General features: G+C 48.7%; 1 pseudogene; it reads left to right on the top strand.

Moving 5' to 3' along the window:
- LOC124023219 overlaps window positions 1-13,243 on the top strand; it is a 126,912-nt pseudogene that overhangs the window by 61,314 nt on the left and 52,355 nt on the right.

Here is a 13,243-nt window from a genome sequence, read left to right as displayed (position 1 = left end):
ATGAGCTCCCGTTCTGCTGTCTTCAGTAATGAGCTCCTGTTCTGCTGTCTTCAGTAATGAGCTCCCGTTTCCTGTATGTCAGTAATGAGATCCCGTTTCCTGTATGTCAGTAATGAGCTCCCGTTCTGCTGTCTTCAGTAATGAGCTCCCGTTTCCTGTATGTCAGTAATGAGATCCCGTTTCCTGTATGTCAGTAATGAGCTCCCGTTTCCTGTCTTCAGTAATGAGCTCCCGTTTCCTGTATCTCATAACATTGTGTCATTGTTTGTTTCTACCTGTAGTTCTACATTGTGAAGGAGAACCGTGGGAACGAGGGGACGTGCGTCGGGGTGTCCCGTTGGCCTGTCCATGACTTCAACCACCGCACCACGTCAGACATGTGGCTGTACCGGGCCTACAGCGGGAACCTGTACCACAACGGAGAGCAGACCCTCACCCTCTCCTCCTTCACCCAGGGAGACTACATCACCTGTGTGTTGGACATGGAGGCACGCACCATCTCCTTCGGGAAGAACGGAGAGGTCAGAACATAAAGCTACTGTCAGTTTGGCCTTTTCTCACCTCAGTTCAGAGATGCTTTTCACCGTGACTGGCCCTTTGAGCCAGACTATAAACTCTTCCCAAAACTATTAAAACCCCATGATGTCTGATGGCAAGTCATTACAGTCTCCTCACAGAGAGAGATGTATAGATGATAGGGAGGGAGAGGGAGGGGTAGAGAGATCAATATCTATCAGCAGGGTCCCCCCCAAGACAGACAGTTTATAGTCTGAAACCTAGAGACTAAAGACACCAGGGTGTTACCCCCCCCCCCTAGAGACACCAGAGCCCCCCTTAGAGACACTAGAGTGCCCCCTAGAGACACCAGAGTCCCCCCACCCCTAGAGACACCAGAGTCCCCCCCCAGAGACACCAGAGTGCCCCCCCTCTAGAGACACCAGAGCCCCCCTAGAGACACCAGAGTGCCCCCCTAGAGACACCAGAGTGTTTGAGACAGTCTCTGCTGTGTTTACAGAAGCCTGTTATTGTTCTCCCCAGGAGCCCAAGTTAGCCTTCGAGGACGTGGACGCCACAGAGCTCTACCCCTGTGTCATGTTCTACAGCAGTAACCCTGGAGAGAAGGTAAGACAACGCTGAACCTAGAACCGAGTTCAACCTAGAGCCTAGTTAAACCTATAACCTAGTTCAACCTAGAACCTAGTTACCTACAACCTAGTTAAACATTGAACCTAGTTAAACCTAGAACCTAGTTAAACCTACAACCTATTTAAACTTAGAACCTAGTTAAACTTAGAACCTATTTAAACCTAAAACCTATAACCTATTTAAACCTATAACCTATTTAAACATTGAACCTATTTAAACATAGAACCTAGTTAAACCTAGAACCTAGTTAAACAGAACCTAGTTAAACCTAGAACCTAGTTAAACCTATAACCTATTTAAACTTAGAACGTAGTTAAACCTATAACCTATTTAAACTTAGAACCTAGTTAAACCTATAAACTAGTTAAACATTGAACCTAGTTAAACATTGAACCTATTTAAACCGAGAACCTAGTTAAACATAACCTATTTAAACCGAGAACCTAGTTAAACATAACCTATTTAAACCTAGAACCTAGTTAAACATTGAACCTATTTAAACCGAGAACCTAGTTAAACCTAGACCCTATTTAAACATAGAACCTAGTTAAACATAGAACCTAGTTAAACCTAGAACCTATTTAAACCTAGAACCTAGTTAAACATTGAACCTATTTAAACCTAGAACCTAGTTAAACATAGAACCTAGTTAAACCTAGAACCTATTTAAATATAGAACCTAGTTAAACATTGAACCTATTTAAACCTCAACTGTAAGGTCTGTTCAAACTACTCGTCAGATTGTTCTATCTTGCCATTGTTAGTTCGGTCATTATTACCTTACGCCTGTCATGTTTTTTAAGTTATTCAAAAACAACGTGTAACTTTACGAGAACTCAGTTGGATAAATTGATTGTCTGATGATGAAGTTGAGTGTAAGGATGAGCAGGTTAGGGTTTGGCCTTTTGGTAGGCCGTCATTGTAAATAAGAATGTGTTCTTAACTGACTTGCCTAGTTAAATAAAGATAACCCACCTAAACATAGACAAGTAGTTAGCCTAGCCTATAACCCATCTAGACATAGAAACGTTAGTTAGCCTAGCCTATAACCCACCTAAACATAGACAAGTAGTTAGCCTAGCCTATAACCCATCTAGACATAGAAACGTTAGTTAGCCTAGCCTATAACCCACCTAAACATAGACAAGTTAGTTAGCCTAGCCTATAACCCACCAAAACATAGACACGTTAGTTAGCCTAGCCCATAACCCACCTAAACATAGACACGTTAGTTAGCCTACCCAGTAACCCAACTAAACATAGACACGTTAGTTAGCCTAGCCTATAACCCACCTAAACATAGACAAGTTAGTTAGCCTAGCCTATAACCCACCTAAACATAGACACGTTAGTTAGCCTAGCCTATAACCCACCTAAACATAGACATGTTAGTTAGCCTAGCCTAATAAACCCATCTAAACATAGACACGTTAGTTAGCCTAGCGTATAAACCCATTTAAATGTAGACAATAACCGTTAAAATACACAATAACATGAGTTTGTTAAAGACAGAGCGTATTGGCATCAGAACCATTAAGCCTGGGGCCTTCTCACCAAACAGATGGTGTGGTCTTGATTCATCAACATGCGCTGTTCCATGTGGAATTATTCATCCATTTAGTAAATATCAAACAACATCCTGAATAAACTACATCCAATGTCTGTGAATCAAAAAGAAGATAAATCAGGGTTACAAACCAACATTTTTCATTCATTCTTTTTCCCCTCCAACTGGCCAAATTGCAGCTGTTTCTCTGTCTCCAGGTAAAGATATGTGTCTCACTGCTCCCTAACTCTCTGTCTCCGGGTGAAGATATGTGTCTCACTGCTCCCTAACTCTCTGTTCCAGGTGAAGATATGTGTCTCACTGCTCCCTAACTCTCTGTTCCAGGTGAAGATATGTGTCTCACTGCTCCCTAACTCTCTGTTCCAGGTGAAGATATGTGTCTCACTGCTCCCTAACTCTCTGTTCCAGGTGAAGATATGTGTCTCACTGCTCCCTAACTCTCTGTTCCAGGTGAAGATCTGTGATATGCAGATGCGGGGTACCCCTCGTGACCTCCTGCCCGGTGACCCACTATCTGCAGCCCTGTGGCCACAGTCCTGGCTGAGGCCACCACACAGCTCATCAGGATCCTGCATCGCACCGACCACTGGACACACTGCGTCAACAAGATCATGATGGAGAGGCTGCACAAAATCAAACCCTGCTTCCTCAGCCAACGGTACTGGAGGAGGAGGTGAGAGGAGAGGAGGAGGGAGGGGGAAAGAGAGGGGAGGGGAGGCTACACAAAATCAAACCCTGCTTCAGAGACTCAGCCAACGGTACTGGAGGAGGAGGTGAAGATATGAGTCACAAAATCAAACCCTGCTTCAGAGACTCAGGGTACTGGAGGAGGAGGTGAGAGGAGAGGAGGGGAGGGGGAAAGAGAGGGGAGGGGAGGCTACACAAAATCAAACCCTGCTTCAGAGACTCAGCCAACGGTACTGGAGGAGGAGGTGAGAGGAGAGGAGGGGAGGGGGGAAAGAGAGGGGAGGGAGCTACACAAAATCAAACCCTGCTTCAGAGACTCAGAACGATACTGGAGGAGGAGGTGAGAGGAGAGGGAGGGGGGGAGGAAAGAGAGGGGAGGGGAGGCTACACAAAATCAAACCCTGCTTCAGAGACTCAGCCAACGGTACTGGAGGAGGAGGTGAGAGGAGAGGAGGGGGGGGGAAAGAGAGGGGAGGGGAGGCTCACAAAATCAAACCCTGCTTCAGAGACTCAGCCAACGGTACTGGAGGAGGAGGTGAGAGGAGAGGAGGGGGGGGGGGGAAAGAGAGGGGAGGGGAGGCTACACAAAATCAAACCCTGCTTCAGAGACTCAGCCAACGGTACTGGAGGAGGAGGTGAGAGGAGGAGGGGGGGGGGGAAAGAGAGGGGAGGGGAGGCTACACAAAATCAAACCCTGCTTCAGAGACTCAGCCAACGGTACTGGAGGAGGAGGTGAGAGGAGAGGAGGGGAGGGGGGAAAGAGAGGGGAGGGGAGGCTACACAAAATCAAACCCTGCTTCAGAGACTCAGCCAACGGTACTGGAGGAGGGTGAGGTGAGAGGAGAGGAGAGGGGAGGCTAGAACGGTACTGGAGGAGAGGAGGGGGCTGGGGGAGGGAGGCTACACAAAATCAAACCCTGCTTCAGAGACTCAGCCAACGGTACTGGAGGAGGAGGTGAGAGGAGAGGAGGAGGGGGGGGAAAGAGAGGGGAGGGGAGGCTACACAAAATCAAACCCTGCTTCAGAGACTCAGCCAACGGTACTGGAGGAGGAGGTGAGAGGAGAGGAGGGGGGGGGAAAGAGAGGGGAGGGGAGGCTACACAAAATCAAACCCTGCTTCAGAGACTCAGCCAACGGTACTGGAGGAGGAGGTGAGAGGAGAGGAGGGGGGGGGGGGAAGAGAGGGGAGGGGAGGCTACACAAAATCAAACCCTGCTTCAGAGAGCCAACGGTACTGGAGGAGGAGGAGAGGAGAGGAGAGGAGGGGAGGGAGGAGAGGAGAGGAGAGACTCAGCCAATGGTACTGGAGGAGAGGAGAGGGAGGGGAGGGGGAGGGGAGGACCAGAAACCAATGGTACTGGAGGAGGAGGAGAGGAGGGAGGGAGGAGAGGGAGAGGAGAGAGGGAGGGGAGGTTACACAAATTCAAACCCTGCTTCAGAGACTCAGCCAACGGTACTGGAGGAGGAGGTGAGAGAAGAGGAGGAGAGGAGAGGAGAGGAGAGGGAGGAGAGGAGGGGGAGGGTAGGAGGGGGAGGGGGGAGAGGGGGGGAAGAGGAGAGGAGGGGAGGGGGTGGGAGAGGAGAGGAGAGGAGGGGGGGGGAAGAGGAGAGGAGAGGAGGGGGGAAGAGGAGAGGAGGGGAGAGAGGAGAGGAGAGAGAGGGGAGGGGGGGGAAGAGGAGAGAGAGGGGAGAGGGGGGGAGAGGAGAGGAGGGAGGGAGAGAGAGGGGAAGGTAGGAGAGGAGGGGAGAGGAGAGGAAAGGAGAGGGGGCAGAGGAGAGGAGAGGAGGAGGGGGGAGAGGAGGAGACGAGAGGAGGAGACAAGGGGAGAAGAGGGTGGGAGAGAAGAGTAGAGGAAGTGAGAGGACAGAGAAGAGAGTGTGAGGAGAGGTGAGAGGAGGTGAGGACATTAGAGGAGGGAGGTTGAGGAGAGGAGAGAGGATGTGAGGACATTAGAGAAAGGAGGTTGAGGAGAGGAGAGAGGAGGTGAGAAGACATTAGAGAAGGGAGGTTGAGGAGAGGAGAGAGGACATTAGAGAATGAGGGTTGAGGAGAGGAGGTGAGAGGACATTAGAGAAGGGAGGTTGAGGAGAGGAGAGAGGAGGTGAGAGGACATTAGAGAAAGGAGGTTGAGGAGAGGAGAGAGGAGGTGAGAGGACATTAGAGAAGGGAGGTTGAGGAGAGGAGGTGAGAGGACATTAGAGAAGGGAGGTTGAGGAGAGGAGAGAGGACATTAGAGAAGGGAGGTTGAGGAGAGGAGAGAGGTGAGAGGACATTAGAGAAGGGAGGTTGAGGAGAGGAGAGAGGACATTAGAGAAGGGAGGTTGAGGAGAGGAGATGAGAGGACATTAGAGAAGGGAGTTTGAAGAGAGGAGAGAGGACATTAGAGAAGGGAGGTTGAGGAGAGAGGACATTAGAGAAGGGAGGTTGAGGAGAGGAGGTGAGAGGACATTAGAGAAGGGAGGTTGAGGAGAGGAGGTGAGAGGACATTAGAGAAGGGAGGTTGAGGAGATATGTGGACTTCACTGTCTGCTTTGTGTCATGTCACCAAGGCAGTTTAAAGTACAGTAGACCAACATGTCTCCTGTAGTAGGTCTCGCATCTGGGTCTGGAACACCTTGTTAGTGCATGGATAAAGTTAGGGCTTGTTGCTCATTGGATAAAGTTAGGGCTTGTTGCTCATTGGCTAAAGTTAGGGCTTGTTGCTCATTGGATAAAGTTAGGGCCTGTGATGCTCATTGGATAAAGTTAGGGCTTGTTGCTCATTGGATAAAGTTAGGGCTTGTGATGCTCATTGGATAAAGTTAGGGCGTGTTGCTCATTCGGTAAAGTTAGGGCTTGTGATGCTCATTGGATAAAGTTAGGGCTTGTGATGCTCATTGGATAAAGTTAGGGCTTGTTGCTCATTGGATATCGTTAGGGCTTGTGTTGCTTCATTTGAATTTCCTGACTTTTCCACATGTTGACCAGATTTAAACATAATTTCTGTGAGTTAATATTAAAAGGCCCACAGTCAGCACCATCACATGTACAGTAACACATCATGTGACACATCAGGTCAGAGGTTAAAGAAGAGTCGTTCGGTGCAGAGCAGAGAGGAGCATGACGCCCAGAGGGACTCGTCCAGGGACCCCCAGAGAGGGGAGGAGGAGAGGGGCCGGCCGGGACACGGGAGCCGCCAGGGGCATGGAGGTCTGGGGGAACTCTCTGACCACCACCTCAGGACCCTCTGTACAGAGGTCTGTCTATCTATTGACTGAGCTTTTGTTGTGATTATCAGTCTTTATTAGCCTGGATAACATTCTGTTTCTGATATTATTCCACAATGTTTTTGGCATGAGTGTGGAATGTTAGCACAAACATACTGGTACCCAGGCTAATAGTTTTTAATTTATTTGCAAGAAACACTTGACAACACCATGACAACACCACACCTTGACACACCACACCATGACACACCACACCTTGACAACACACCTTGACACACCACACCTTGACACCACACCATGACACACCACACCTTGACAACACACCTTGACACACCACACCTTGACACACCACACCTTGACACACCACACCTTGACACACCACACCTTGACACCACACCTTGACACACCACACCTTGACACACCACACCTTGACACACCACACCTTGACACCACACCTTGACACACCACACCTTGACACCACACCTTGACACCACACCTTGACACCACACCTTGACACACCACACCTTGACACCACACCTTGACACATCACACCTTGACACCACACCTTGACACACCACACCTTGACACCACACCTTGACACACCACACCTTGACACCACACCTTGACACACCACACCTTGACAACACCGCACCATGACAACACCGCACCATGACAACACCGCACCATGACAACACCGCACCATGACAACACCGCACCATGACAACACCGCACCATGACACCACCATGACACCACCGCACCACCGCACCATGACAACACCGCACCATGACACCGCACCATGACAAAATGACAACACCGCACCACGACACCGCATGACAACACCGCACCATGACAACACCGCACCATGACAACACCGCACCATGACACACCGCACCATGACACCACCGCACCATGACAACACCGCACCATGACAACACCGCACCATGACAACACCGCACCATGACAACACCGCACCATGACAACACCGCACCATGACAACACCGCACCATGACAACACCGCACCATGACACCACCGCACCATGACAACACCGCACCATGACAACACCGCACCAAGACACCACCGCACCATGACAACACCGCACCATGACAACACCGCACCAAGACACCGCACCGTGACAACACCGCACCATGACAACACCGCACCACGACACCGCACCGCACAACACCGACAACACCGCACCACGACAACGCACCATGACAACACCGCACCATGACAACACCGCACCATGACAACACCGCACCATGACAACACCGCACATGACAACACCGCACCATGACAACACCGCACCATGACAACACCGCACCATGACAACACCGCACCATGACAACACCGCACCATGACAACACCGCACCTTGACAACACCGCACCATGACAACACCGCACCACGACACCGCACCTTGACAACACCGCACCATGACAACACCGCACCATGACAACACCGCACCATGACAACACCGCACCACGACACCGCACCATGACAACACCGCACCACGACACCGCACCACGACAACACCGCACCATGACAACACCGCACCATGACAACACCGCACCACAACACCGCACCACAACACCGCACCATGCCACCACCGCACCATGACAACACCGCACCACGACACCGCACCATGACAACACCGCACCATGACAACACTGCACCATGACACCACCGCACCTTGACACCACCGCACCATGACACCACCGCACCATGACAACACCGCACCATGACAACACCGCACCATGACAACACCTCACCATGACACACCACCATGACACCACCGCACCATGACACCACCGCACCATGACAACACCGCACCATGACAACACCGCACCATGACAACACCTCACCATGACACACCACCATGACACCACCGCACCACGACACCACACCATGACAACATTTCACCATGACAACACAAGGCAGCTCTTATGTTGCAGTTCCTACTAAATAAACTACAGTATGTGATGTAGCATCAGGATATTTATATTGGTAATAACTGTGTTAATTTACATGTCATATTTAAGTAGCACGTTGCTCATTGTGAACGGGAGCAGCAGTTGCTATTTCAGAGGTTCGCTGTCTGTCCTAAAGGCCTTCCGTGTTGAACTCTCAGGTGTGGCCTGTGCTGGCGGTGATGGGGGGTGCTGACGCAGGGCTGCGTGTTGGGGGGCGCTGTGTTCACAAACAGACCGGTCGGCATGCTACTCTCCTGGGCGTGGTGAAGGAGGGGAGCACCTCGGCCAAGGTGCAGTGGGACGAGGCTGAGATCACCATCAGGTATTAACATTATAGTTGAACCCTGCAGGTCCTGGTACCCTGGTCCCAGATCTGTTTGTTCTCTCGTGTCTAATAGAATTCTCATGGCTTGACAATGGCAAGGGAATAGGCAGAAACTGATCTGAGAACAGACTAAGGTCTTGATAGAAACTGATCTGAGAACAGACTAAGGTATTGGTAGAAACTGATCTGAGAACAGACTAAGGTATTGGTAGGAACTAATCTGAGACCAGGCTAAGGTATTGGTAGGAACTAATCTGAGACCAGGCTAAGGTATTGGTAGAAACTGATCTGAGAACAGACTAAGGTATTGGTAGAAACTGATCTGAGAACAGACTAAGGTATTGGTAGAAACTGATCTGAGAACAGGCTAAGGTATTGGTAGGAACTAATCTGAGAACAGGCTAAAGTCTTGATAGAAACTGATCTGAGAACAGACTAAGGTATTGGTAGAAACTGATCTGAGAACAGACTAAGGTATTGGTAGAAACTGATCTGAGACCAGGTTAAGGTCTTGAGAGAAGCTGATCTGAGAACAGGCTAAGTAAGGTATTGGTAGAAACTGATCTGAGACCAGGTTAAGGTATTGGTAGGAACTAATCTGAGACCAGGCTAAGGTATTGGTAGAAACTGATCTGAGAACAGGCTAAGGTCTTGAGAGAAACTGATCTGAGAACAGGCTAAGGTCTTGAGTGAAGCAAGGCGTATTATTAGGGCTGGCACAATTATAGCATAACCTTTTCACTAACAATTATGGACAATAACCATGTCCCCCCCCCCCCCCCTTTCAAATATAACCGTCATAATCGTCTGAATAAATATCTCCACTGGCTGATAGATAATATATACACTGGCTGATAGATAATATATACACTGGCTGATAGATAATATATACACTGGCTGATAGATAATATATACACTGGCTGATAGATAATATATACACTGGCTGATAGATAATATATACACTGGCTGATAGATAATATATACACTGGCTGATAGATAATATACACTGGCTGATAGATAATATATACACTGGCTGATAGATAATATATACACTGGCTGATAGATAATATATACACTGGCTGATAGATAATATATACACTGGCTGATAGATAATATATACACTGGCTGATAGATAATATATACACTGGCTGATAGATAATATATACACTGGCTGATAGATAATATATACACTGGCTGATAGATAATATATACACTGGCTGATAGATAATATATACACTGGCTGATAGATAATATATACACTGGCTGATAGATAATATATACACTGGCTGATAGATAATATATACACTGGCTGATAGATAATATATACACTGGCTGATAGATAATATATACACTGGCTGATAGATAATATATACACTGGCTGATAGATAATATATACACTGGCTGATAGATAATATATACACTGGCTGATAGATAATATATACACTGGCTGATAGATAATATCTCCACTGGCTGATAGATAATATCTCCACTGGCTGATAGATAATATATACACTGGCTGATAGATAATATATACACTGGCTGATAGATAATATATACACTGGCTGATAGATAATATATACACTGGCTGATAGATAATATATACACTGGCTGATAGATAATATATACACTGGCTGATAGATAGATACTATCTACACTGGCTGATAGATATATAATATTTGCACTGGCTGATAGATAGATAATATATACACTGGCTGATAGATAATATATACACTGGCTGATAGATAGATACTATCTACACTGGCTGATAGATGAATACTATCTACACTGGCTGATAGATAGATAGTATATACACTGGCTGATAGATAATATATACACTGGCTGATAGATAATATATACACTGGCTGATAGATATATCTCACTGGCTGATAGATAATATATACACTGGCTGATAGATAATATATACACTGGCTGATAGATAATATATACACTGGCTGATAGATAATATATACACTGGCTGATAGATAGATACTATATACACTGGCTGATAGATAGTATATACACTGGCTGATAGTATCTCCACTGGCTGATAGTATCTCCACTGGCTGATAGATATACACTGGCTGATAGTATCTCCACTGGCTGATAGTATCTCCACTGGCTGATAGTATCTCCACTGGCTGATAGTATCTCCACTGGCTGATAGATAGTATCTACACTGGCTGATAGATACTATATACACTGGCTGATAGTATCTCCACTGGCTGATAGTATCTCCACTGGCTGATAGATATACACTGGCTGATAGATATACACTGGCTGATAGATAGTATATACACTGGCTGATAGATAGTATATACACTGGCTGATAGATAGTATATACACTGGCTGATAGATAGTATATACACTGGCTGATAGATCTACACTGGCTGATAGTATCTCCACTGGCTGATAGATATACACTGGCTGATAGATAGTATATACACTGGCTGATAGATAGTATCTACACTGGCTGATAGATAATATATACACTGGCTGATAGATCTCCACTGTCTAATATATACATTGTCTGTATTGCCTGGCTATGTTCACATCAATATGCTGTAAACCTCCATCACCCAGCTCTGTTTCAGTACTTTCCTCCATAACCACCCACCCCACCATGCTTCTAGCCACCCTCATCCACTACCATTATCATCCTCCATGCTTCCCCACCATGCTTCTAGCCACCCTCATCCACCATGCTTCTAGCCACCAACCATCATCCATATTCGTATCCCGTACGTAAACTATTGTACCGCCAGCCCCCCTCCACCCATCCACCTAGCCTGGTCCCTTCTCTGCATGGTATCATTGTGTACTGCCAGCCCTCCTCCACCCATCCACCTAGCCTGGTCCCAGATCTGTACCGCCAGCCCTCCTCCACCCATCCACCTAGCCTGGTCCCAGATCTGTACCGCCAGCCCTCCTCCACCCATCCACCTAGCCTGGTCCCAGATCTGTTTATGCAAGGCAAACTCCTGAGGTGTCATTGTTGTCATGCTAAACATTGACGTGACAATTCCATAAGGAGATGGCAAGAGAGTAGAAACAGACTGGCACCCAGGGCAGACTACCATCCCTCCCCCAGACTACCATCCATCCGTCCCCCAGACTACCATCCCTCCCCCAGACTTTAATCCATCCCTCCCCCAGACTACCATCCATCCGTCCCCCAGACTACCATCCATCCATCCCCCAGACAACCATCCATCCCCCAGACTACCATCCCTCCCCCAGACTACCATCCCTCCCCCAGACTACCATCCCTCCCCCAGACTACCATCCATCCCTCCCCCAGACTACCATCCATCCCCCAGACTACCATCCATCCCCCAGACTACCATCCATCAATCCCCCAGACTACCATCCCTCCCCAGACTACCATCCATCCCTCCCCCAGACTACCATCCATCAATCCCCCAGACTACCATCCATCCCTCCCCCAGACTACCACCCATCCCTCCCCCAGACTACCATCCATCCATCCCCTAGACTACCATCCATCCCCCAGACTACCATCCATCCATCCCCTAGACTACCATCCATCCATCCCTCCCCCAGACTACCATCCATCCCCCAGACTACCATCCATCAATCCCCCAGACTACCATCCATCCCTCCCCCAGACTACCATCCAGCGATCCCCCAGACTACCATCCATCCATCCCCTAGACTACCATCCATCCCCCAGACTACCATCCATCCCTCCCCCAGACTACCATCCATCCATCCCTCCCCCAGACTACCATCCATCCCCCAGACTACCATCCATCCATCCATCCCCCAGACTTTAATCCATCCCTCCCCCAGACTACCATCCATCCGTCCCCCAGACTACCATCCATCCATCCCCCAGACAACCATCCATCCTCCAGACTACCATCCATCCATCCATCCCTCCCCAGACTTCCATCCATCCCTCCCTCCCCCAGACTACCATCCATCCCCTAGACTACCATCCATCCATCCATCCCCCAGACTACCATCCATCCCCCAGACTACCATCCATCCCCTAGACTACCATCCATCCATCCCCTAGACTACCATCCATCCATCCCCCAGACTACCATCCATCCCCCAGACTACCATCCATCCATCCCTCCCCCAGACTACCATCCATCCATCCCTCCCCCAGACTACCATCCAATCTCCCCCAGACTACCATCCATCCCTCCCCCAGACTACCATCCATCCCCCAGACTACCATCCATCCATCCCTCCCCCAGACTACCACCTATCCCCCAGACTACCATCCATCCCTCCCCCAGACTACCATCCATCCATCCCCCAGACTACCATCCATCCATCCCCCAGACTACCATCCATCCCCCAGACTACCAT

The sequence above is a fragment of the Oncorhynchus gorbuscha genome, unplaced genomic scaffold (assembly GCF_021184085.1).
Source record: "Oncorhynchus gorbuscha isolate QuinsamMale2020 ecotype Even-year unplaced genomic scaffold, OgorEven_v1.0 Un_scaffold_1557, whole genome shotgun sequence".
NCBI classification, from domain to species: Eukaryota; Metazoa; Chordata; class Actinopteri; order Salmoniformes; family Salmonidae; genus Oncorhynchus; species Oncorhynchus gorbuscha.
This window is presented reverse-complemented; position numbering and strand designations above follow the sequence as displayed.